Source organism: Caloenas nicobarica, chromosome 2, assembly GCF_036013445.1.
Source record: "Caloenas nicobarica isolate bCalNic1 chromosome 2, bCalNic1.hap1, whole genome shotgun sequence".
NCBI classification, from domain to species: Eukaryota; Metazoa; Chordata; class Aves; order Columbiformes; family Columbidae; genus Caloenas; species Caloenas nicobarica.
In genome coordinates, this window is record NC_088246.1 from 184,315 (window position 1) to 211,173 (window position 26,859).

A 26,859-nucleotide genomic window follows, 5' to 3' on the forward strand; every position below is an offset into this window, starting at 1 on the left:
CAAGTCCACCACTACACCACGTCCCTAAGCACCATGTCTACACCTGTCCAACCCCTCCAGGGATGGTGACTCCACCTGCCCTGGGCAGCCTGTTCCAATGCCCCACAGCCCTTTGGGGAAGAAATTGTTCCCCAGATCCAACCTCAACCTCCCCTGGTGCAACTTGAGGCCGTTTCCTCTGGTCCTGGCGCTTGTTCCTGGGGAGCAGAGCCCGACCTCCCCTGGCTCCAGGCTCCTTTCAGGCAGGTCAGAGATCAGAAGGTCTCCCCTCAGCTCCTGTTCTCCAGCTGAACCCCCAGCTCCCTCAGCCGCTCCCATCACACTTGTGCTTGGTGTCATGTAGACTGACCCACAATCAAAAAACCCAAAATTCTGCCAGTAGCACCAAGCTCGGAGCCAGGTATTGGTCTGCTGGGTCTTGTGTTCCTTCCCTCAACGTTGCCTGCAACTCCAAGGACACAGGAGAACACTGCTTGTGCTCCTGATCCCTTGACCAGTTGTCCCAAGGCCCTGAAGTGTCTCTTGATTCCCCTCGGACTTCCTGGTGCAACTTCATCGCTGCCTACCTGGAAAAATCAATAACCGATAGCAATCTGAGGGCCACACCAGAGCAGGAAATTTTCCCTTCACATCCTTACCCTTGGCCTCAGGGAGGCAGCCGCCTTCCCTAAGAAGTTGGTCTGGGCTGCATGGTGGGTCTTCTGTGCCCCTCAGGAGAAAGTCTCCTACGACAGTGACCTGTCCTTTTTCTCTATGGAAGTTGTTTTGATGCTAGGCACAGACCCACTTCACCTTCGCGATATCTCCAAGCTGGATGAACCATTGTCCTTGTCACTGCTCAGTTCTCCTTGCAGAGCCTCCTACCTAGTACACACGGACGCCTGGGAAGGTGAGGTAGTCACAGAGGAGATGTGCCTGCTGCGTTGGGCAGGAACTTGTCACCACTGTCACCCCTCTCTTAGGTCACTGCCAGTTCACCCCTTAAGTTCAGCCAGGTGGAGAGAGAATGGGGAATGCTCCCTATCGCCTGTCCTGCCTGCCAGACAGACCTTCCCACGGAAGGCAGGGTCTGCTCCAGCGCTCTGTGTTTCTCAGGCTCCCTGATACTCTCCAACCCACTCGCTCCTCCCGGAGCTCAGCCATTATCGGAGGGGTTCCCCTGCCTGGGCCACCTCCCAGGGGGTGCGTGCTGCTGCCGTCCCTTGCTGGCCTAAGAGCAGAAAGCCTCAGGAAGGCCTGAGAGCCCTCCGGGCTAAACCCTGCATTGATGTACAGAGAAATCAGCACCTGACTTTCTTCCGCAGGGGATGCGGGCAATCATCTGCCAGCCAGATGCGATGGCATGGGAGGTTTGTTGCTAACTAGAGACCCTGATCCAGGTTGTTGCAGGGACACTACTGAGGCTTGTCCTGGCCTTGAACCCCCACCCCTTGCTGCTCATCCGCATGGTGAATAACCACACTGGGGGCAGAGGTGAAGAGTACAGCACCCCGGTACTCCTCCTGACCTGACAGGTGCCGGGGAAGGCTCAGGTAGGAGCAGATTTATCCTGCAAGTGAACAACTACTTGTGACTGTGTCACACACAGAGCTTTGGCTTGCATGGCCACGGTTGCCTCTGAGGAATGAGAGCTGCTGGCATAAGACAGGATTCGTTTGACAACGTGGTGCAGGAGCATCTTCGGCCACAGGCTTGGTGAGGAAGGAGAACAGCCCCACATGTTGCGGGGTGACAACAGCTTGCGAGTAAGCGAATAGAGACTGGGGAGGGAAGTTCACGGTGCAGACCAACGGGAGCAAAAGTGCCCTTGGGAAGGATACAGGGACCCACTTTAAGTGCCTGCACACAAACACACACAGGCTGGGAAACTTAAAGTCAAATAAACTATTCCAAGCATACATTTAAATTTTTGCATTTCAGAAACTCCCAGAGATGTCTGAAGGAAATGCTTACACAGATCCTAAGGCTAGGGGGCCTCTGACAACAACTGGACCTTATCTTGTACACAACGGCACAGTTTCCCTGCTTTACCTCTGGCTCACTCTAGGAGAGTATTCAGGGCCAAGTACCATCATATTCCTCCCGTTTTCATACTCTTCCTTAAAGTTACTCTCAGCCACTATCAAACTTTGTGTTATACCCATTATGTGATCCAGGACAGCTACTCCCACAGCACCAACCAACAATCCGTCACTCAACAGATTCCTCACACAATCTAACTTAAAAGCTATAAAGATGCTGGAAAGTCATGCAATCCTGATTTAAAGAATCCAAATGATCTAGGACCTGTGTCTTGACTTCTGCTCTTCCACTGTTTAATTATCCTCACTGTAAAACTATGCCTTACTTCATGTTTGAATTTCACTACGTAGAGCTCCCAGACATTTGTTTTCCACCCTACCAAGACCTCCTGGGGTCTGTGTAGCCACATGAACTAATGGCAGTAGCAGCAATAATTCCTAAACTAACATCAAGCAAGAGGCAACAATCATCTGTGCTATGCATATCGGACTAGAAATCTGTGTCTTCATAAAAAATGGCCTTGTGAACTATCTTCCCCATTTAGATTCTTTAAAATTAAAGCAAAATCCCTCTGTCAGCCTCTCCTGAGTAAACAAAATACGAGTCCTTGTGGTTGCTCACTACACAACACTGTTAACTACATCTTTAAACTTTTTATATGTCTCTTCTGAACACCTTTTCATATTCCATCAGCCTTCTTGAAGTACAGATACTTTAGATGGAACCTCTATTACAGTAATATGCAGTAATGTCCCTAGAATGGCATCACTCTAGGACCTTGGTTTTTTTCCTTTACTACCACAATCCCAAAGACCATTGACAACTACTCTTTCTATACAAATTAATCTATGTTTGTTTCTCAATACATGATCCTTGTGTATTAAACCACCAAAAATATGGGTGTGTTAAAAGGAATTTAACATATAAATCAACTTTATGAACAGTCAAAATTGGTCGATATATAACGTTCCCCATTACTCATCACTGCACTAATTCTGTCATCTGATGTCTCCGTCCATACATTTCCTCCTGCCTCCCAGGACTGATTGATGTGAAACCTCACCTGGGTGTTCCTGCTCCGGCGGGGGGATTGGACTGGATGAGCTTCCGAGGTCCCTTCCAACCCCTGACATCCTGGGATTCTGTGACTGAGAGGACTGTGACCTCAGTGCCAGCTCCCCTGCTGACCAGGTGATGCCGCCTGTCATAAGAGCTTGAACTGCTCAAGAAACACATCCTGCCCACCTCCACATTGCTGGTCTCTTGAGTTCTTTGGTGACTGCACAGAAAGAGCAGCTTTTCCCCAAAGAGAGCTTTGAGCCCCTGAACAAGCACCCAAGAGTATGATATCTAAGAAATCTTACCATTGCCACCGGTTTTATACAGAAAGACAAATAATACAGAAGTGGGTAGTAAAATAATTGAAAGCTACAAGAAAGTGCAAATCTGTGAAGGGTGGTGTCACTAGGTGGTACTTACATATAACACTGTGACTAAATGTTGGGCTTACCTATCTCTACTTCATCTGACTTGGATCTAAAAAGACCTCAGATAATTTACTAGGAAGACCAAAGCTAATGCCAGATGTGCACTGCCTCTGAATAATGTTTCTACAGTCAAAAATCATGAAACACAAAATCACTCTCACTCCATCCCTGGGCACCCAAATGTCTCTGCTCTCCAAGTGAAGATAATGTTATTTACCTTCAGTGCACAGAGGAAAGGCAAAGGTGAAGGCACGGACGTCTTCTCCTGGCCAGTGGGACTGCGCTTATCACAATGAACCCGCAGCCCTGTGTCCTCACACCAAGTCTGCGTGACGGGAGACGCATTGTGCACACGTCTAATCACTTATCCGTCCTGCCGATGAAGTTCAAAAGTGAAGGAACTTTTCGTGGGGCAGCCGATGTCAGGAGGTGGTGGGGAAAAGCCTTAAGAAAAGAATTCACCAGCAGGACCAAGCCTTGCGCCGCGCGGTGTCAGGAACAAGACGGAGCTGACCCAGGGGCATCTGCCCAGAAACAGTGCTGTGTGTTTGCAGAAACAGCCTGACCGAGAGGGAACGAGCGGCTCCTTATCCATGAGGGGGCACGGATCTGACTGTAGCACTTGTGTGTGCACCGTCCCTGACGGGAAGTAACAGGTCTCGCATGCACGTCTTAAAAATATGAACAATCATCATGAAAATACAATGCACAGTACTTTCTTAAAGAGCAAATTGCTCCAGACAGAAAATACTGAATAGTAAGTATTAAAAAACTCTGAATTTCAGTTACTTATGTTTAAGAAAATCAGAGCAATATGGGGGAGCTCTTCATTTAAGAGCACTTTATTGGAAACTCAAAACCCCATAATCTAAAACAATAACAATGTAATTAAAAGGACCCTCCTTTAGATGGGAGAGTAATAATGTAATAAAAAAGAGGCAATAAACACTACAAGTGATACTGACAGTTTTTACATTGTAGTCTGTATATTAAGTTCTGTAATTGAATGTTATAGCAATTGATTCAAAATACCATGATGATACAAAGTCAAAAACCAGACAAAAATATTTTAAAGTAATATTTCAGTAACAAAAATGTCCTCCTATAAATAATATATGTTTGATGAACTATCAAGAGAATTTACAAAATTGTTGACAATAAGCATTCTGTTAAGTATTGACAAAGAGGTCAGAGGAGATGTTCATAGTTTATATTGGTGATAAATAAGAAAATGCTTATTACTACAACCATTCTACACAAGAGCGCTAAAGTTAGACGATTTACAATTAGTAACTGAATACTGCCATTCAACAGCTTTACGAGAAATAACTTGTGCATTCCATAGACTGTTACTGTTGACTTAAGAAACCTTGAAACACTAAAGAAGGGAGAAAGTTAATGCTGTATCAGATAATGAAGAATAGTGAACTGGATGACAGGACTTGTAACACACCAGTAAGTCCGACAGTCTAACAGTATTGCTGCCATAGTGCTCAGGAAATATTAGTACTGCTAAATAATGTTTTATAATTAACACTAATCAAAATGGTTTTATGGAAAACATACCTTGTCAAACTAGGCTGGTATCTATTTCCATAAGGCTATTAATAAAAAACTGTCCATTTGTTCATATAGCCTTCCATAAAGCATTGACCCTGTAAGTACGTTTGTTTAACTGAGGTTAGACCTGAGGCTCTAACCCAGCAGCTGGTGACACCAGACACTGGTGACACCAGACACCCGGCAGACGTCACCTCAGCCCACGGCAGGTGTGTGAAATAGTCCCGAGCTGACCACCCTGGACAGTCAATGGAGAGAAACAGGCACTGTTAGGGACAGTTCAGGTGATTACAGTATGATCTAATTAGGTGTTTGTATTACAGAGTGGTGAGTCCAACCCTCTGCTCACTGCGAAAGGAACTAGTTCCGTTCTAGACATCTACAGTCAATCAAATAAACATCTTTATGCACTCGTAATGAATGCAGAGTGCCAGAATTTACACCAAGAAATCACGGAATAGTATAGCAAAAGCACTTTGAATAGCGTAACTATATTCACAAGTACTGAGATGTACAGTTGCAAAGTCACCGGTGTTTATAAACTCATACTCTTCAATTAGGTGCTGTAATTAACAAACTGCCGAGCAAACTCCAGGAACAATGATTATGCCCAAAGCATCAGCTGAAGAACACTGTCTAATTGTCTTTAGCTGGGCACCAGTCCTGGCTGTCCTCATGTCTCAATAATTTCTTCCCAAGTTAGAAGTAACAAAGAAATCCTGTGACAGAAGAACACTGTTCAGGTTAAGAACCCGTGTTAACTTCATTTACAGGTCCCACAAGTCGCTACAGCAAAACAGTGCAGGGGAGAATCAAACCACCACAGGAAGCAGCAATAAGCAGCCAGGACAGAGTGAGAACTTAAATCAGCTTTATCGATACATTCCGGTTTTTTTAAAAATGAGAGGCAAGAAAGGTGAAGAAAATTCACAATAAAATTCACTTGTAAATAGCTGATTTTGTAGGCATTTGAAATAAACTAGTCCAGATTAATGCGGTGCAATCAGAAAGAGCATAAAGGCAAGATTGCCACATGTTGCTGGTCCTCGGGAAGACTGGGTTGTGGAGAAAAGGAGATCAAGAAAGCCCAGGGGACAGTCTCAGGATTTCAACAGCCTAAATGCTGGTCAGGTTCAGAGAGACCCTACACTGGGACTCGTGTCACACTGTTGAGGTATCTGCTGTACCCTGTAACATTTTGAATAAAACACTGAACCCTCCACAAAAATCAATACAGCACATACCTCATCTATGTCAAAAGAGAACAAATCCTAAATAATAACAGCTAAATGAAGAAGCATCATCACATAGGAACCTGTTGTCTGCTTAACCTCATGTAATATATTTGTCAGTGATCCAGGAGAAAGTACGAAATAAAAATGAATACCAATTAAGATTGCATAAGTCACAAGGAGACAGGACAAGTCATTTATAATCTTATTCAAGTCATATGGTGAACTCGGAACAAAAAACTATATATAAATAGATGTGTATTCAGAGAGCCTGAAAGAGTAGGCAGAGCGCTTGTTGCATGGGATGTACACTCTTAGGAAGCAAGAAACCTAAGAAGGTCTTCAGAAACATGAAAGAAACAACGCATGTGAACTGCCCACGCAAAGCAAGAGCTGAGGTGGGTGCACGAGCCAGGACAATCAGGTACAAGCAGCTGATGGATCCTGCGGCACCAAGGTCATCCTGGAAGCCCGAAACAGCCAGACAGAGCCGAAACACAGGGTAAGGGATCAAACAGGAGCGAGGGAAATAGCAACAGAAACTTTAGAAAAAATCCTACAAAACATGAAGACGGGGAGAAAAGCACAGTAAGACCGGATAAGGAAAAGCGCTCAAGGAAGGATTTAAAGATGTACAGAAAGCATTAACCAGAAAGTGACGTAGGAGGCCCACAAAGTGCAAGGAAGTTACTGGGACAAGGAAGAAGTTAACGTGAAGCAAGACAAAAAAGCAACATCTAGGACAGCACTGTCAGTGACTCAGAAGGAAAAACAGCTGCAGCACAGCGGGGCAAGAGACAAGTTGCACGAGATGGTACCGATGCCGTGTGACGAGGTGAGAGGACACACGGTCAGACTCTCCTGCGGCCCCCGCCGTGTCCTGTGTGAGAGCTGCGGGAGCTGCTCCCCAAATCAGAGACACCCCGGGGCAGCAACCCCGCTGGAAGCACCATCCCCACAGCGTCCGACGGACACGTGGATGAGGTTCTCAGGGACACGGGCTGGAGGTGCCATGGCATGCGAGACTCGAACTTAAAGGTCTTTTCCAACCACAGTTCTGTGAGTCTATTCTACATCCACCTGAGTGTTGCCCACACAGGCTCAGCGTTCAGAGCAGGAGCCGCTGAGGACGTGTGGCCGAGCAGGACGCAGCGAGAGACGGAAGCGGCGGCCGCTCCACGCGTGCTGCCCCAGGCCCAGCCCCGTCAGCACAGCCAGCAGCTGCTGCCCGTTTTGGAGAATTGCCCTGCGTTCTGCTCCTATCTGAAGAGCTGGGAAAAATCAGCAATACCCTACAGGTGTTTAAAGGAACGAGACTGAAAGTTTGTAAGTCAGAAGTGACCTGAAGCATTTACAGAGAAAATAGGCAAGTACTTCTAATATAACCATAACTGTAAGATTATTACCCACCATAACTAGTAATACTTTTACTGAGGGACTAAATGTCTTTTGTAAAGACAACATATAATATTAATGTGCGTCCTAATTTGCATAACACTATTTCACTCCACAGTTGCAAGTTATGGTACCATGACAATAAAAAAAGCAAGGATGTCCAAAAGCCAAGTTCTCAGGTCATGTCAGGTTCTTCCCATCCAGCCATCACATGCAGCTCCACTTCCGAAGTCAAAAAGTTCTCCCCAAACAAACTGAAACTACTTCCCACCATCTCCTCTTCCTGCTTTTTTTTTCCCCCAACGGGAGCAAGAGTAGGTGGCAGGCAAAAGAGGGTAAGTTGTCCTGGATAAGGAAAGCTCTCCATATTCACAGGTCTTTTCTCCAACACTTTTTGCATTCTCTGCACAGCTGGCTGTTTTTCGTTTCCTGATTTGCATTTCATCTCAAAACAGCCCCTGCACCATCTCTAAACTAGCCCAGCTCCAGAGCTCTGGTCATTCACCAGAGTCCCTACCCCTTCCTCCAGCATATGTTCTCTTCCTCACTTCCAGGGCACCGCTTCCCAGCGCAGCTCCGCTCCGCTGCCTTCTGACTTCCTTCAGTGAGTGCTTCAACACGCGCTGGATGCCTTTACGATACTGATGCAAAGAAGTATTTAGCTCCCAGCTGTGCCAAGAAGCAGCGGTGCACAGGAACAACGCTGAGCAGTGCAAACAGCGCAGGAGAGCCCAAACCTGATGTGCAGATCGGCCTCCACAGAGCAGGGAAAGCAGGGTAAATAAAATACAAGAAGAGGCATCCGTGGCCATGCCATCTAAACAGCCAGTAATTGGTCAGAGTAGCATCAAGTGCAAACAGATCCTTCCTAAAATATTTGAGAATCTCCCACTCTTTACACCTGGATTGAGCAATAGATTTCTAAATAGTGCTTCTGTTTGGTACTCACTAGATTTGTTTTTCAAATTAAAAGTGGAGAGACTCTGCTACAAACACCACTGACCACACAGCAGCATAACTCTGCTGTTGAGCTTTTCCCTCAATTCCGTAAATCCAGCCAGGAAACGCTCCCATCCCATATCACACAGCCCTGCTGGATGGGACCACTGACACATCTGGGTTCTGCTTCCCTCCGAGGTACCTTTGTCCTTGCACAAAACCCGAAGCGAACCCTGAGCTCACCACCTGCTTACAGGGACCACGTCTACCCAGACCATGCAGAGCACCCACTGCATCACTAAGAAAAACATAATTGCGCTTGGGAAGTTCTACTCCCTTTTGGTGAAAATTGATTTTCAAAAAAAGTTCTCCTGTCTTTGCTTTTATTCCCATCCAAAGTACACGCTATAAATAGAAACAAAGTATTTTTATATTCAATTTTAAAGCAGTACAAAAGACTTATATAGGTATGGGAAGCCTATAGAGTTCAGAGGGCTAATACACAAAAAACAAAGTCAAATATAGGGAATGGAGTTTCAGCTAAACTATTTAACCTCTGTATTTTTTTTCCTTTAAAGTTGCTTAACAACAATGACTGACATCTGGAATAAAAGAAGCCATTATCATTTACTTTCGTCAGACCTCTAACAAAGATTCTGGAAAAATTCACATTTCTGACACCATCAGATCTCAGACCAAAGGTCCACTTAGCCAACAGTTAGTACCAGATGCTCAAAGAAGGACTATAAGGAACAAAAAAAAAAAATCTTGTTTGGTTCTGTTTGTTGTTTTCTTTTGTTTGGGTTTTGGTATTGATGGTTTTGGTTTGGTTTTGTCCTTTTTTTTTTTTTTTTTACAGCTATATCAGGTTTTCTAGTAAACACACTCCTATATATTAAAACTTTTTCTACTGTATGGGTAGAGCATCATAGCCTGTGAGAGTCGGTCCGAAGAACAGTTTCTGCCTGAACATCGCCACCAGGGACTTGGAGAACAGAATGGACTGAGAGAAAGAACTGGACAATGACTTGGAGAGGGGCCTGAAGCGAGGAATTGTGTTGTGCAGGGCTCTCCGACCCGGGGGCTACAGGTGCTCTATGGACTCCACCTGCTGCCCGAGCCAAACTTGCCCCCACCGCCTGAGAGGAATTGCGTTACGAAGGCCTCTCCGACCCCGGGACAATAACTGCTGTCCAGAAGATGGATTTCCACCTGTTGCCTGAGCCAGCCTTGCCCCCACCTCCTCCCTGTAACAAAGGCCAGCGAAGGAGAGCACGCGCAGGGGCTCGCCGAGGGTCTTGAGGTCGCTCATCGGCCCGGTCAGAGCCCCTGAAACGCAGGCGCAGACGGGCCCTGGCAGGCCAAGCGGGGACTCTTTGGGCCTGCGCAGGTAAGCCTGGATTGCGCAATAAAGGCAGAGATTGGCCTCGATCTATGGGAGTGAGGGGGGGTGAGGAAGCATAAAAGACACCTCCTGACGGGACATCACGGAGATCTCCCCACCAGAGGACCCTGAACCACGACATGGGACCGGCAGGACTCTCGTCACGGGACCCGAGACCAGAGGGACGCCTTTGGAGCTCGTTCGGTGGTAAACCCGGCCTCATTTCCGCCTTTTCGTTTTACCTTTCCCTTTTCCTCTACTCTCTTTCTATCGCGTGCCGCTTTACGGGCAAATTAATAAAGCAACACTGCCTGATTGAATTATAACCCCTTGGCATTCTGGTTGCCTTAATTTTGCGCCTCGAGATCAAGGTAAACGAACCATCACGAGTCCATCACCGAATGGACCGTGACATAGCCGCAACAGCGTTACTGTGAAAAACAAGACATCCACGTCCCCCTTGTATGATCATCCTGTCTCCAACATCCCCGGTTCACTAACACCCTGAGCCTGGACGGCCGTGTCCCATAGCCAGCACTGGACTCAATTCCCGTGTTTGAACCCATCCGTACTGCAGACACCTGACACGTCTTTGAGTAAAAAATGCTACAATTTAATCTGGCGTGAGCTTAAAAACAAACCAACCAACCACACACACAAACTAACACAACAACAGCCCTTTGTGTTTGTTTTAAGCCTATTGCCTGATCATTTCATCACGTGTCCGTATGTTCCATAAATCATAAGTCCCCATGTTCTGTAAATACCTACTTGCCTTTCCCCTGTGGTGACTGATGATCTCTAGCACAGTTATCTTCATCTATCATTTTTCTAAAGAATTCTCACATACCTCCTCTGGTAGAAATCTCTCCACCTCTCACAACCCTTATCACTTTTTCTAGAATTCTTCTAGCTCTGCCAGTCACTGCATCTTAAGGGATACAGAACTGCATTCACCCTGCAGGACATAGCGTAACAATAACTTCAGTTTTGTTAATTCTTTTCCTGTAATATCTAACATTGACTTTTCCATTGTAATTGATACTGTTAAGCTCATGTTTGCAGAGAACTATCTATAAAGATGCTAAGATTTCACTCCTGAGCCAAAAGAGATAATTTTGACAACAATGTGGCCACATTGGTAGGATTATTTCTCTGCACATTTTACATATTAATTCATGAACCTTAAATTTATTCTGCCATATTATCATCCAGTTTTGAAGCACCCTTCCCCAATCTTAACAGACATTATTCCTGGAGGAGTCCAGCAGAGGGCTACAAAGATAATTAGGGGTCGGGAGCATCCTTCTGATGAGGAAAGAGTGAGAGAAATGGGTCTGTTGAGCTGGAGAAGATGAGTGGGGACCTTATTTCTGCTGATCGATATCTCAGGGTGGGTGTCAGAGGATGGAGCAGACTCCGTTCAGTGGTGCCCAACGCCAGGGTGAGGGGCAGCGGGCACAGACTGAAACACAGGAGGGTCCATCTGAACATGAGGAGAAGCTTCTTTGCTGGGAGGTGCCAGAGCCTGGAGCAGGCTGCCCAGAGCGGGTGTGGAGTCTCCTTCTCGGGGACATTCAGACCCCCTGGCCCGACCTGTGTGATCTGCTCTGTGACCTTGCGTGAGCAGCGGGGCTGGGGATCTGCAGGGGTCCTGCAACCACAACCAATCTGTGGTTCTGTGATTATCAGCTAATCTTTGTTCTTCATTATCTGCCTCTTGAGAAATCATTCATCATACACCGAACACCAATGTGTAACCAAAAAGGCACTCTTTCCATTACAGAAACTGGACATTTATCCACCACCTCCAGCAGCTCCGAGGCCCAGAGATTCCACTAGTTCAGGTCAGTCCTCTTCAAAGCTATGTCTGTAGCTTCTTAATGGATCGTCAATTAGTGAAAGTGTACTTTTGGTCTTTGTCTTCATTATCCCTTGACTAGCAGGTTTGTGTCTCTGTGTGGTTTTGAGCACTTCCGCCATTTACTTATTGTCCCTTTTGCACTGGAAACATCCTTGACTGCATGAACTTCATGAAGAAGAGGTGTACTCTCACCTTCCACAAACCCTTTGCTCATGAAGTTGTGCAAAGGAAGAAGCCCAGGCACCAGTATGTGCTGGGGCCACTCAGTTGGAAATTGGTTTGTCAGAAGGGACACGAGGGTCCTGGGGACACCGTGTTCAACACGAGCCATCGGTGCCCTCGCTGCAAAGGAGGCACATGGTACCCTGGGCTGCACGAGGCAAAGCATCGGCAGCAGGGCGAGAGAGGAGATCCTGCCCTGCACTCAGCACTGCTGCGGCCACAGCTGCGGCACCGTGTCCAGCGCTGCACTCGTCCGGCACAGGAGACACGGACATTCTGGAGAGTGCCGTGAAGGGCCACAGAGACGACGAAGGGACTGGTGCATCTCCCCTGTGAGGAAAGGCTGAGGGAGCTGGGGCTGTTTAGCCTGGAGGAGACGAGGCTCAGAGGGGACCTTATTGATTTATATAAATACCTGAAGGGAGAGTGCAAAGCAGATGGAGCCAGGCGGTGCCCAGGGACAGGCCCAGAGGCAGTGGGCACAAACTGACACACAGGAGGTTCCCTGGGGACATCGGCAAACACGATTTTCCCGTCGGGGTGAGCGAGCACTAGAACAGGCTGCCCAGACAGGCTGTGGAGTCTCCCGCCCTGGAGATATTCAAGGGCTGTCTGGACACGGCCCTGGGCGACCAGCTCTGCTTGAGCAGGGGAGCTGAGCAAGATGAGCTCCAGAGGACCCTTCCAATCTCAACCCTTCTGGGATGCTGTGATTTCCTACTTTTCCTTACTGCTTAGGAGGAATCTTCCTTATGGACTACATACTTCCCTTATTAGCTTTTACATTCTTCAGAAACCTTGCTGAGAGCATTTTCAAAACACTTTAAGTACAATACGCTGACAGGCCCACTCTTCTTCACATGACCCATTAAAGAATTCTAATTCGGAGAAAAGAGGGGCACAACTGATAACAGAATAGGAACATAACAGCCGCAGCTGGTCTGTGCACACCCCTGGGTCCCAGGGAGGGCTGGTGGTGGCATTCTTGGCAGAACCACTGGTTTACTTCCCTCCAAAGACAGATCTGGACTACCAAGCACAAAAATGGCACCAGAATTAGGTACAAACCATACACAGATACCCTTGGGCTACACGTTTAAACTCGTACAAGAACATACAGAGCTGTGATGTTAAGTATTAGGAGAACAATTAGAAACTTTGTAAGGAACGAAGTCCACAGAACAAAACCCAGGCTTTACTGGGAACTAACAGGATCCTCCTGTGAGGGGCAGCTTATTGCCAGCATTAATCATGAGGGATTTGAAAGACCATTCTAGAGAGATGACTGAGTATTATTAGACTACTTATTTCTGATTACAAATAAGCACTATGAAATATCAATAATGTCCCAAATTTACTGGCACAAATTAAACAATAAGCGTAGTTAAAAGTGAAGGTACCTTTACAGGGAGGGTTAGTAACCAGTCAGAGAAGACTCTCCAGTGTCATTCAGCATACTACAAGCTCACCTCTAATGAAGCAGAGTGCAGGACAGAACTGTTGGATCAAGCCACCTTATTAAGATGGATCCATTCAAAGTGTGTGTTTAAAGGCAAAGAATGATCTAAGAACAAAGAATGAAAAATATCCTCTAAAGCAGAAGATTAAGTCTTAAAAAGTGGAAAATCTGAAAAGAAAGTAGGGACCACAGTGGGAAAACAACCCAAACTGAATTAATTACCTGTGCCACACCGTGGCAAAAAGCCAAAGGAACCCTTGGATTTGTGAAGAGGAGGAAGCAAGGACAGCAGATAATTTTCTCTATATACTTCAATCGCCAGAGAAGTCCATGTTGGAACACGAATAAAGTAGTGCCAAGTACAATCCAGAAGGCTGAAATATGCCCATCAAAGATTTAAATAATGCAACATGTTTAATGAACTAAAGTTTAGAGACAAGCACGATGATGTTTAAGTACACTCAATGTAAGTACAAACACAAAGTCCCAAGTGATGAAAAGATTTTAAATTAAACAGAAAAAAAAGACAGAACAAGGGGACAAAAGCTGACATGAGATAAACCATTACCACACAGCGCGTTTCCATTAGGAGAGAGGGCAGATCACGTTCCTAACAGACAGTCACGATGACACTCTCCTGCTGTTATAACCTTCACCCCTCGCCCTCAGGACAGTCCAGCCATCACAAACAAGGTATTTACAGAATCAAAGAAGTGGGGCTAGCATGGCCATTAGAACATCTCCAAATCCTTCCTTGCCCCAAGTTAGTATTGACCTGCCAAAACCCTTCCTAACAGATGTTTGTGTAAGTTCTTAAGCCTCCAGTGACAGAGGCTCTACAGGCAGCATATTCCACCTGCAATTTACACTGGCCAACCAAACCGTGGCTTGTCTTTCTAGAAGGCATAAGGCTCACAGCAAGGACAAAGGGAAGTCCATGAGTGCTCAGTAACATACAGGCATCAGCTGATCCAAAAGGCTCTTTTAGCCACAAGATCCCTTCATCTGTGAACAACCACGACCACGCAGGTCAACACCCGGCTCCACGGCTGCCGTTGATGCCGGGTCTTGGCCTCTACGGTCACAGGATGTTCTTTGATGAATGCAGATTACTGGGGAGAGACCAGATTCACCATCAGCCAGTTTGCTCAGGACCCATGGACATGTGTATGTTCAGGTTCCTCAGATGCTCTAGAACCTGATCGCCTCCTACGATGGGTGGGACTTCATTCCTCTAGTCCCTGCCTTGAGATTCAGGGACTCGAGAGATTTGGGAAGAACAATTGCCACTGAAAAGGTGGAGGTGCGGAGGAAAATGTTGCGGAGTATTTCAGCCTTCTCCATGTCAGTTGTCACCAGATTCCCTGTCTCATTTATTGCAGGGTACATTTTCTTTTGTCTTCCTTGTCTGACTAGCATACCTGTAGAAGCCCTTCTTATTATCCTTCATATCCCTTGGCAAATTCCAGTTGTGCCTTGGCTTTCCTGATCCCATCCCCACACTCCTGGGCAGCACCCCTACACTGTTCCCAGGATGCGTGTTCCTGCTTCCACTGCCTGGGCATTTCCCTCTTGTGTTTTGGTTTCCACAGGAGGTTCTGACTCAGCTATGCTGGTGTCCCACTTTCCTCACCTGATTTCTTGAACATGGGGATCAACAATTCTTGTGTTCTAAGCAAAATGTCTTTACATAGCTGCCAGCTCAATGTCCATATGGAGATCAGTATCAAGTGGTGTCCCTCCGGGGTCCATACTGGGACCAGTACCTTAATTAAGGACACAGACAGTGGGACTGAGTGCACCCTCAGCATGTTTGCAGACGACATCAGGCTCAGTGGTGCAGCTGATGGGCTGGAGAGAAGGGATCCAACCAGGGGGACCCTGACAGGCTGGAGGAGCGGGGCCACGTGGAGCTCATGAGGTTCAACACGGCCAAGTGCCAGGTCCTGCACCCAGGTCAGGGCAATCCCCAGTACCAGTCCAGGCTGGGGATGGAGGGGTTCAGAGCAGCCCCCGGGAGAAGGACTTGGGGTGCTGGGGGATGAGAGATGGGACATGAGCCACCACGTGTGCTGGCAGCCCAGAAACCACCGTGTCCTGGGCTGCGTCACCAGCAGGTTTGGGGGGATCCTGCCCCTCTGCCCCACTCTGAGCCCCCCCTGCAGTGCTGGGCCAGCTCTGGGTCCCCAGCACAGGACACACGTGGAGCTGCTGGAGAGGGGCCAGAGGAGCCCCAGAAATGACCCGAGGCTGGAACAGCTCTGCTGGGAGGACAGGCCGAGAGAGTTGGGGGGTTCAGCTGGAGGAGAGAAGTTCCGGGAGACCTTAGTGCGGCCTTTCCGGACTGAAAAGGGGCCCATAAGAAAGATGGAGAGAGACCTTTTACCAAGGCCTGCAGCAACAGGTCAGGGGCAATGCTCTTAAACTGAAAGAGAGTAGGTTTAGGTTGGACGTAAGGAAGACGTTTTCTTACCATGAGGGCGGTGAGACCCTGGAACAGGACTAGATGATCTTTAAAGGTCACTTCCAACCCAAATCACTCTGTCATTCCAGGAACCACACACTTTCTGCTGCAACTGCTCGTATTGGCCACTGTCCACATAGAGTCTGATCAGCACACCAGCTCAGTCACTATGTGGTTAGCCCTAGGATCTCAAAGAAGGAAAAACAAGAATAAAACACCTACGTAACCTTGCGGTATGTCCCTCTCTACCACGGAAATGGAAAGCTTTAAAAAATTATCTACAAGTAACATCTAAAAATCATTCCTCGCTGACCTAACAGCTGCAAATACAGTTCTTGCTCTCCCTCTAGACATCAGCTTTTAATTGTAAATTTCTGCAGCTGCCATGAATCATACAGATTTTGTCAGAGAGAAATGACTGGTTTTAATACGTAAAAATAACGAATTTATAAATTCTGAATGTTATGCCTTGTTAGGCCTTGCGATTTCACCAAACGAAGACCAATTTCTTTCACATCATCGAGTACATTTCCAAATCGAAGGCCACATGCTTATCAAAAGTTTATACAATTTCCCACTTCAGTGCAATAGCTGTGCCTATAAATTTGAAAATATAGGATTGGCAAATTGCATTTTCTTCTCTGCAGTTTAGGATCTTGAAAGGAGCTGAATTGTCTTCAAACAAATTATTTTAAAAATTCATTCATGGGCAGAAAATGTGCCAAATTTCAGGGTAAAAAGTAAAAGATACAATGTTGATTAGACTCTGAAGCCGACATTCTTGGAGCGGGCGGATTCTTCAGCAGCTGGGGGCTTCCTCTAAGTCATGGTGATAGTTATACCCAAAGAGAAATGCTTCTGTCGCTGGCTTGGGACAACTACACGGACAAACACAGACATCGCCATTACGATGAGAACACAAAACAGTAAAGGCTATTGGACTATCAAAGGCTATAAAGGAAAAGACAAGTTTGTTGCTCAAGCGCTGGAATTAATGAATAGAGAGATTTCAAAGAAATGGAAGGAAGATCAAAACAGCTCTCATAAATTCCTGGGACCCTTGTCCAGCATCGAGGTGCCAGTGCACCTCTGGGTACAAGAACGACCATATCACTGTGACTTTCATGTTTACTCAGTGAATATCAGAAACATGTGACAAGGGCATCTCAGGCTGTCAATTCACAAAAATCAGCACACCTCACTTGATGACCTCTGAGCAACATCTCCTGAACAAGACCTGCTGGCCACTGTCTACATTATGAAAGCATTAGGGAGAACACAGCAACAACTGTGAGCTGGAATAAAACCCATGTAAGTCGTACTTAATTGCTTGCTTCTATGCACTTGGGACACTTCTGTATAAATGAAAAACCTAGATAACTCCCATGGTATAATACCAGAACTCTTAATCATTGACATTTTAAATTAAGAATCATCGCATTCCTCCAACTGCACCCTTCCAGAAAAGCGAGGTTCCTGGAATTCTATTCAATTCAAGGGGAGACCAGCAAGCCCCCTGTTTGGAAACCCCTGTGGCAACACTGCACTGAAAGAGGAGAGAGCTCCAGGTGATTAAGAGCACTGGAGGTTAAAGTTAACGCCTCACCTTTCATCAAGAAGCTAAAGGGGTTTAATACACAAGCTCTTCCAATTCCAGCGAGGGCTGTGGACTTTCTGCAGGAATAGACATTACCAGGTACATTCTGCCTTAACATCAGTGGGTTCTTAACAAGTCAGTCAGCACAGAGAACATGGCACGTGATAGTTACAGGAACAGAAAGAAATGGAGTGGGGTATCAGAACTGAAAAGGAAAGAAACCTTCCCAGACGTCAACTAGAAAGGGCCTTTTGCCACATTTGCTGCCTGGCGTTCAGTGGTCGTCTTGAACCCAACACCACCCGTAAACACAAATTAAAAAAATAACAAATGCGTCTCCTGCTTAGGAGGTTATTATTCTCATTGGTTTTGCTTCCAACTTCTTTTACCAAGCATCTGTGGCCACCCCTCTTTCGTCTGGCCTCTCCCTCTGCCAAACGGCTCCCATTCATACCTCAGTCTTCTATCCTTCGGAACCTGAGCGAGGAGAACTACCAAACTCTCTCAAAGACATACCCTTACTCGGCAACAGCTGCAAACTGGATACAGGTACCCACAGCCTTTAGGAAAACGCCAAAGTGAATGGTCCTGCAGTCCTCCCTGGACTGAGGAGAACATTCAACTGAGCACAGAAAGACAGAATAGTGACAGAAAATGTAACCACAGGAAAGTCAATCACAGAAAACTGGAACAACTCCTTCCAACGAAGAGAACATTGGAACAGCAGACCTAAGAATTTGGGGGATTTTCTAACATTGTTTACTCCAAACTGCTGACTCCATAACTGCAAAACTTAAAAGGTATGTGAAAGAAAAAAAAAAAAAAAAAAGATTCAGCATGTGCCTCATTTTCCTATTCTTTGTCCACAGATCCATTACTACCCTGATTCCCCAAAAATAAGACCTACCCTGAAAACAAGCCCTAGCACGATTTTTCAGGATTTTTGAGGAGGCTCGAAATATAAGCCCTACTCCAAAAACAAGCCCTAGTTACAGTTCATTTTAAAAAGTCAATTTAAATAGTGTACAGGCAGCTATACATGTTAAAAAGTAAATATCTTTTGGAGGAAAAACAGTGGAGCCTGTCTTACTTTCAGGGAAACAACGTAGCCAGAGACAGGATACTTTGGTCTGACTCGGCACAAGACGGTTCTTCAATTCATGTAAGTGATGACTGGTAGGCTAGTGCTGGTATGTCTCTGTAACAGACCTTCCCCAGCTCAGCCAGAAGTGAAAAGCCAGAGGCAGCAGAAACCCGGCCAGGTCTGTGACTGTGCTGCAGCAGGCTAAGCACTATGCTCGTGAAAGGGCCAAGTCAAATGACAGTAACAAGCCTAATGTGTCTTAAAATTTAAAAAAGTTATAACCTAGCCTATTTATTTCCAATGCAAAATAGAATGCATTTTTCTACCAGACAGTTTACAGTATCAGTTAAATGATCTGTGCAGGCTTAAAAGGTGAAAAGGCACCAATCCACTTGTGGGAAAAGCAAAGTCCCTTAGAGGCATACTGTGCACTGACTGGGAAAAAAGATGGATACAGGCGGATATTACCAGTGGAAGCAACAAGAATGGAACTAGTGGCAGAAAAGAAAGACCTGAGTGGCAGATTCAAGTGCCCTATCACGGAGATGATCACTGCGTATTCAACAACAGCAACTACTGGGGGAGTCTACCAGCTGGGAAGAGCTAACCATGCTAATTTAAACCTGGTGTGAGAAGCATGTAACCCTGAAAATCAATAACCGTCTGACAAGAACTAATCACATTTACTTGTAGCTAATGGAGTAATGAATTATCACAACGAATACCTGCTACTCCTCCTGCTCGTCATTCCGTCCTCTCCCAGGCCTGCTCTTAGCAACTGCGTTCTCTAATGTCCCTCGCTCTGAGCCTGCCTGGTCAGCGCCAGCAGAGTCTGTCACAGAAGCAGCTGGCGAGTAGAAGGACCAGTTCAGGTCAGTATCAGCAAGCAGGCAGTTCAGGACTTATTTCACAAAATAACACTTCTCATATGTCCAAAGGAAACATTTTCCAGTCCCAGTACAAGCCACGGACACATTCTTCCCACCTAGAACAGGTCACGTTTCAAAGGGCTAAAACCTACCTGTACCGGGCTGGGCAGCTGGTGAACGCCCGGAGTCACATGTGTGTGAACCAAGAGGAAGCGGGAAACTTATCCAACAGGATGGGGCAGGAGACCAGATATTATGTCATGATGAATTAGCAGCAGATATTCTCATTGACGTGAAGCAGGAACAGCTCTAGGACAGCAGGCCAAGGACGCATTTGCATCCAGCTCTGAAAAGAGAAAGTACATACTGAGTGTGAGGGAAGCAATATACAATATAAATAAAATTTCCTAGAACAGCACCAACCCACATAACACTTCATAAGCAGCACAAATGAAAAGAAAAAAAAAAAAAAGAGGGCCAAGGCAGGATGCAAGTGACACAGTGCCTGGGGACCTCTCCAGGCAGCTACACACAGACGCGTGTCCATGATACCCAGACAGTGCTCCTGCCCAGGCACTAGCCCATCCTAACAGACTGCTCAGCCTCCAGACTGGAGCCAGCTTGCGCTCGGGGAGAAAGAAGAAAACATGAAGGAAGTACAACACTTGCCTATAACTCGTCAACATGTTGAGGCACGCTCTGATGAGAACTAGAGGGTGGTCAGCTTGGAAGTGATCCCTGGAACTTGCCTGGCCTAACCAAGAAGCAAGGGTGTTTTCTTACATAGACGTTCTCAACTATATTTCTGCCATCAGACATCTCTGGCAATCCTTGGGAAAGCAGGCCAGTTCAGGAACTTTAATCAAGTCAGCTGGCTTTCATTCTTAAAAGATCAAATCCCTAATGGATATCAGAATACTCCAGTGTTTCAGCAGGCATTGTTAGCTGCCCTGGTAAGGTGGTGAGAATGTTGCAGACTGGGAGAACTACTGATCCCACAGATCTAGGGTAGAGTCAGGCAGCTTCAGCGTCTTCATATTCGTGATCGGTCCCAGAGAAGACGAGCCAGGGCAAGGAGAAGGGAGCTGCTCCTCGGGAGGAGCCGAGCAGCTGTACCTGTGTGTACAAAGCACTGCTGCTTCTGACAGCTCTCCACTGCAGCTGATGAAGAAAAGCAGCATTACAGCAGAACAGATGTGAACACCAGCACTCACAGCTTTCACAGGTGTGAGCTCATACCTGGGCATGCAGTTAGAAGCAACTGCTCAAAGAACAAACAGGCGAGAGAGGGAAATATGAGCACTACAGTGCCAGTCTAGGCAGTGCTGGTCAGCACAAGAGCAGACAACTCCATCGGAGGCAGTGACAAGGATCTTGGTCCAGCAGGGTCAAAATAAGGCAAGAACAAAGGGCAGAAAGAAGATCATGGTGAATTGTGCTAAAATAGAGCTGAAGCCAAGGGAGACAGAGCCCAGGAAAGCAGCGGCTGAGGCAGAACACGGCAATGGAGGCAGCGCAGGTGAGAAGGGCTGGGCCAGGAGAGTGCACGGGTACAGACAGAACATCACTGCGGAGGAGCAACCAAAGGCTGGAAACATGGGGAATCTCACCCTGCCGTAGGGGCAAGGCCAGGCTGGGAGTTTCTTCCTCACGGACAGAGGATTCTGCCAGGGAAGAGTGGCTGGTTTCTCGTGGTGGTGACCCCATGGAAGACAGCCGATTGTTGATTGCTCCTGAGGCAGCACAGAGGAACCGGTTATTTTAGGAAGCTGCAGGAAGCCCCTGGCTGGGCAGTAGCATGAAGCCAGACCCTGCAAGAAGGGCAGTGCTGACAGCGCTAGGCAGGGACACCGCACAAACGCACCCCTGATTGTGCTGACTGGTGAGGGACCTTGCTTTCTCCTCAGTCTCCCATTTAATTCTACCTGTCTTCCCCAGCATCAATGTGCATGCAGGGTCTCTCCACCAGCCACACTGACAGAGGAACAGCCCAGGGACAGGAGGAGCAGTAACCTCCAGCAGCAAGCTGATGGTGCACAAGTGAGATGGTTTGCCCGTGTGGGAAGTCAAGATCTTCTGGAAGGCCATACAGAGCATCAGTCACCTACCGATGTGGATCAGTTTGTCCTGCGGGAGTACCCAGGACTATTCATCTCGCTCTGAAAACAGTGCTGAGGGGCAGCTTAGAGGCAGCAAAATGAATTCTCTCTCTCAAAAGGGGCGACCTCCTGCATGAGGGTTGGTTGTTCCTAGAGCACTGGAGACAGCTGTCAGTGCCAGGACAGCACTGTGTGTGGGTTGTCTCCAGGGACACAGCGTTAAGAAGATGACCCCCCCTCTACAGCGGACCATGTCAGGGCAGGCTGGACAAGTCCTGGTGCCTCCCCCAGGAAAGTCAGTCCTTGCTGAGGGAAAGCCTCCCGCGGGGGCTTGCAGTCCGCATTTGGGAGTGGTAAATGAGAACGGGGCTTCCCCGCTCCGCTTGCCCCTCCCAGCCAGCTGGGTCCCTGCGCGGCGGCAAAACCACCGCAGATGGGACGGGAACGCGAGGGCACCCCTGGGACAGGCGGGGGCCGGGCAGGCGGCTGCACCGGAGCACCGCGGACCCGCGGGGAAGAGCGCAGCGAGCGGCGCGCCCGCCGCCGGGCTGCTGCACCGGGCCCGCGGGAGGGGGCACCGCCGCGCGGCGCGGGGGCCGCTGCCCGCACCCCGCCAGGCTGCCGGTCCGGAGCGCCCTGCACGCAGCGCCGGTGCCGGCGGCGCCGCCGGCGGGGGCAGTGCCCTGGCGGGGCTGTCCCGCAGCCAGAGCTCCCGCAGGTGCGCGGGGCGCAGCCACAGCAAGTGCCGCGGCGAGGCCGAGCCGGCCGGCCGGCGGGGCGGCGGACCCGTGCGAGGCTCACCGTCCCGTCCATGCTGCTCCCGCCGCTCTCCCGCTCGCACCGGGGCGGCCGTCCCAGCGCGGGGCGCGTGCGCGGCGCTGCGCAAGCGGCGCAGGGACCGTCTGCAAAGTGCGGCCTGCGCGGCCAGCGCGGGAGCGGCAGCGCGGGCCCGGACGGGCCGCCCGCAGCGCCGGGGAGACGGTGCCGGGGCGAGGCCGGCGCTGCCGCAGCCCGGCCGCGCTCCGGCGCGCCGCGCTGTACCGCTGCTTCGGCGGCGGGAGGCCGGTGCGGCCGCGGGCCCCGTGCCGCGGCCCAGCCCTGCGGGGGCGGTGCCGCGCGGGGCTCCTCCCGTGGACGGGCGGGGGCAGCGCCCGCACCTTTCCAGCCCTCGGGCCGGCGCGGCCCCGCCGCCCGTGATCCGCTCCCTCCCGGCCGTCGGCGGCGTCCACGGCAGCCGCGGGAAAGCCGGACAGGCTGCGGGGCCGCCACTACAGACCGTTCCCGCCGCCACGGCCCCCCGCCCCCTGCCCCCACCGAGCCTCGGCGCCACAGCGCCCTTCACCCCCCGGCACAGCCCCCGCACCGCCAGAGCCCCGCACCGCCACAGCTCCCGCACCGCCACAGCCCCCGCACCGCCACAGCCCCGCACCGCCAGAGCCCCCGCACCGCCACAGCCCCGCACCGCCAGAGCCCCCGCACCTCCAGAGCCCCCACACCGCCACACTCCCCGCACCGCCAGAGCCCCCGCACCGCCACAGCCCCGCACCGCCACACTCCCCGCACCGCCACAGCTCCCGCACCGCCAGAGCCCCGCACCGCCACAGTCCCGCACCGCCACAGCCCCGCACCGCCACACTCCCCGCACCGCCACAGCTCCCGCACCGCCAGAGCCCCGCACCGCCACAGTCCCGCACCGCCACAGCCCCCGCACCGCCAGAGCCCCCACACCGCCACAGCCCCGCACCGCCACACTCCCCGCACCGCCACAGCTCCCGCACCGCCAGAGCCCCCGCACCGCCACAGCCCCGCACCGCCGCACTCCCCGCCGCTCCCCGCCGCCACAGCCCCTCACCCGCCGCCAGGGCCCCCGTTACCGCCCCAGCTCCGCTGACCCGCCGCAGCGCCTCCGCCCCCGGCCCGGTACCGGCAGGACGCGCCGGCCCCGCTCCGTGCGGCGTGGGAGCGGGTCGGGTCCGGCACGGAGCGCACGCCCAGGCCGCTCCTCTGGCGGCGGCGCCGGTGCCGGCCCGGCCCGCGGACCCACCTGGGGCCGGGGCCGCCGCTGCCGCGGGGAGCGGGCTCGGGCGGGTTCACCGAGACTCCGTGAGAATCCGCGGTGATGTGAACCCCAACGAACCGTGTGTGGGGAGTGAACGGGGGGGGAGCTTTGAGGCAGCTGTGACATTTCAAATTCGAAACCGGCCTGTACAGAGAGTTGTTGTCCTGTATTTGCACACTTGTTCTGCACACCCTTAAGGAGCTTCTAAGTTCCAGGAGGATGAGGATACTGGTTGGGTGGTTCATTGTACTGTGCCAATTGTAACGGGAAAGGAAAAGGAAAATTATTTTGTGAATATCCAGTGGGAGGTACGTACAAAGTACATTTTCAAATAATAACTTGAAGAAGTATTGAAGAGGGTCTGACATAAATTGAAGCAGCACTGCAAACAATGAGGGATTAAGAGGGGAGTTTTACAGGACAAGCACTGAAAGTGAATAATTTTGCATGATGCTCTAAGAATCTGTGAGAAAAGGGTGGAAGGAAACAACTCAGTCTAAGAGGAGTATCAGATGAGCAGAAGCCAAGCAATTCTACCAACTCCAAGTGTTCAAAAAGGCTGTAAATATGAAAACTGAAAAAAAATATTGTAAAGATTATGAGGTGGATTTAAGCAAGAATACTTGGCTTTTGCTGGGGAAATGTGCACCTTGTATCATCCTCTGTGTCTGGTCATCTGGTCTGACCAACAGCAGCTCCAAAACTGGCCTGTGGAACCCCGGCCTGGACCACCTGCAAGAGATGGGCTCGTGCTCCTCGGAGCGCCAGCAGCAGCCGAGAACCGCTCTGGAGTGAGGAAACGCAGCGTGGTGCCAGTGGTGGCTGCGGTGGGACCGCACAGACAACCGGGCTGCTCGGGCCAGCGAGGGAGGGGAAACCACCCCTGCGGGTCCCCCGGTGAGGTGGGGTACACAGCCCCCCACATGGCAGTCACAGCATTTATGGTCCAGTCTTGGAGACTGATGGACACCATGAGCAGATACAATATCTGAGTTCACAACATCCATATTTCTTTTCTTTTTTTTTTTTTAAGTGTACCTTTTAGTTAGGAATAGAGTGGCAGGTCCTTCATAGGTGAGAAGATGGTGAGTCTATTTTAATCCGTTTCTTGAAGTTGAAAATGCAGCTGGGACAAAAGCTTCCTGTGGTTGTAACATATATGGTACATTTTTTTCACTGGGATCAGCAAAGACTATTCCAACAGGGTAAGTAAGCTTGTCTAGGACACCCAACAGAGCAAGTTACCCAAACCACAGCTGAGACAAGGAAGAAAAACGTCCACAGACATGGAGCCCAAAGAGAGTGAAGTAGACACAAAAGTACACACACCGGAGCACAACAGGGTAAGAGCAGCTGGAGGCACAACAGGCAGCTAACCAGGGTGTGCATTTTCTCAGTTTTGCAAGGTCAAAGATGACAGTCATGGTAATTTGTCTTCCTGGCCAACCCATGGCCCCATTGTAGTCTATTAATTCTGTATCATGATCCTCATGCAGTTTATAATGTGTGGCTGAACTAAAGTGTGTCCTTGAAAAAGATGTAGTCCTTTTTTGCAGATAATAACACAGAAATGGTGGTACCGAGTCAAATCATAAGTACACTGGCTCAATTACCCTGTTCCTGACAGTGGCCAATACTGAATGCCCATAAAAGATCATGACAATAGTGAGACACACAGCGATGGGTCCCTGAAAGCTCTCCCAGCTCACAGTGATTTGTGATTCAGACCTGCTGTGACAGAGGTGTTGGCTTTGTGTTTCACAGCCTTTGATGGATTTCTCTTTTGCAACTTTCATCCACTATATATCCACAGTCATGACATTTAAGGCCATGCAGGACCATTAATTCTGCCCACTTACACATGGCAAGCAATTCCATGTGGGCCTCCAATGATCTCTGTTACACAAACCAAGTAACTGGTAACATACTGGAAAAGCTACCACGCCATTTCACTAGCTAATCACCTTCATAACTAAAAGCATATGCATGTTTTCAGTTGGAATTATCTGTTGCAGTTTAAAGCTGTTAGTTTTGCTGTTGTTGTCCCTTACTCCTAGACAATTAAAAATCTCTTTGGTATCCAGCCTTTCTACTCAATAAATGTACCCACGCTCTCTCACCTCACAACCTTCTAACTAATTAGAGTTCACAGAATCACAGCTGGTTTGTGTTGAAGGCCCTTCCCAGCCCCCCCAGTGCCCCCCTGCCATGAGCAGGGACATCTGCACCAGCCCAGGTTGCTCAGAGCCCCGTCCAGCCTGGCCTGGGATGTCTCCAGGGATGGTTCAGCCACCACCTCTCTGGGAACCTGGGCCAGGCTCTCATCACCTCAGTGTAAAAAGGGTCTTCCTTATACCTAATCTGAATCTAGGCTCTTTTAGTTTAAAACCACTAAACCCAGATTAAAGCCATTACCCCTTACCTTATTGCTACAAAAACTCCATATCATTGTGAAATATTTCTTCCAATCTTCAGATAAACTTTGTGAACCTCTCATACATTTTTTTCTCTTTTCCTCTCTGTTCCCTTGAAGTCTTAAAAAAAAAAATGGCTATGCCACCTGGGGTCTTATTGCTGTCTCCCATCAACAAGATCTGTTTCCCCTAGACCATCTACCTGTGTAAAGCTGTTCTATCATGTCTTCATCCTAAAATGTGAACTTTACAGCACGGGGATAGCTCTGTATTTTAGCGTCTAAAATAGTGGGTCCTAGGCAAATTAAGCTGCTTGTGCATTAATACAGTCCAGACTTACCTTTTTTGGTTGTTTGGGGGGTTCTTTGTTGATACAGTCCTCTTTGGAGGAGGGATATGCCTTCATTTCCCCAAGCACATGATTTTGCACTTGACTGCTTTAAGACAAAATCTATTTGAATAGCCTTACTCCGCTACACACTCTTCTCCATTGTTATCCTATGTTTATGACTGGGTTTTGCTGTACATATTTTTTACATAACCGCAGATTTTATCAGTGCAGATCTTACATTTGTTTCCAAATCATCTACTAAGTGTCAAACAACATTGGCTGGAGAACTGTCCCCCTAGGACCCAAATCCCACAACTGGCTCCAATTTGATACCCCAGCCAGTCCTTAACTCACATGATTTGCTCGCTGCTCTGTAAG

At 48.9% G+C, this 26,859-nt stretch overlaps 1 protein-coding gene across 1 annotated transcript in view; it reads right to left on the reverse strand.

Annotated features, from left to right (window-relative positions):
• Positions 1 to 22,626, reverse strand: part of SMARCD3 (SWI/SNF related, matrix associated, actin dependent regulator of chromatin, subfamily d, member 3) — a 98,977-nt gene extending 76,351 nt beyond the window's left edge. Inside the window, exons 1-2 of the mRNA XM_065627663.1 lie at positions 22,479 to 22,626; positions 19,731 to 19,924 (exon numbers count right to left, since the gene is read on the reverse strand). The gene's annotated coding sequence lies outside the window, so the exon portion shown is untranslated. The remainder of the gene's footprint in view (positions 1 to 19,730; positions 19,925 to 22,478) is intronic.
• Between the last annotated feature and the right edge of the window lie 4,233 nt (positions 22,627 to 26,859).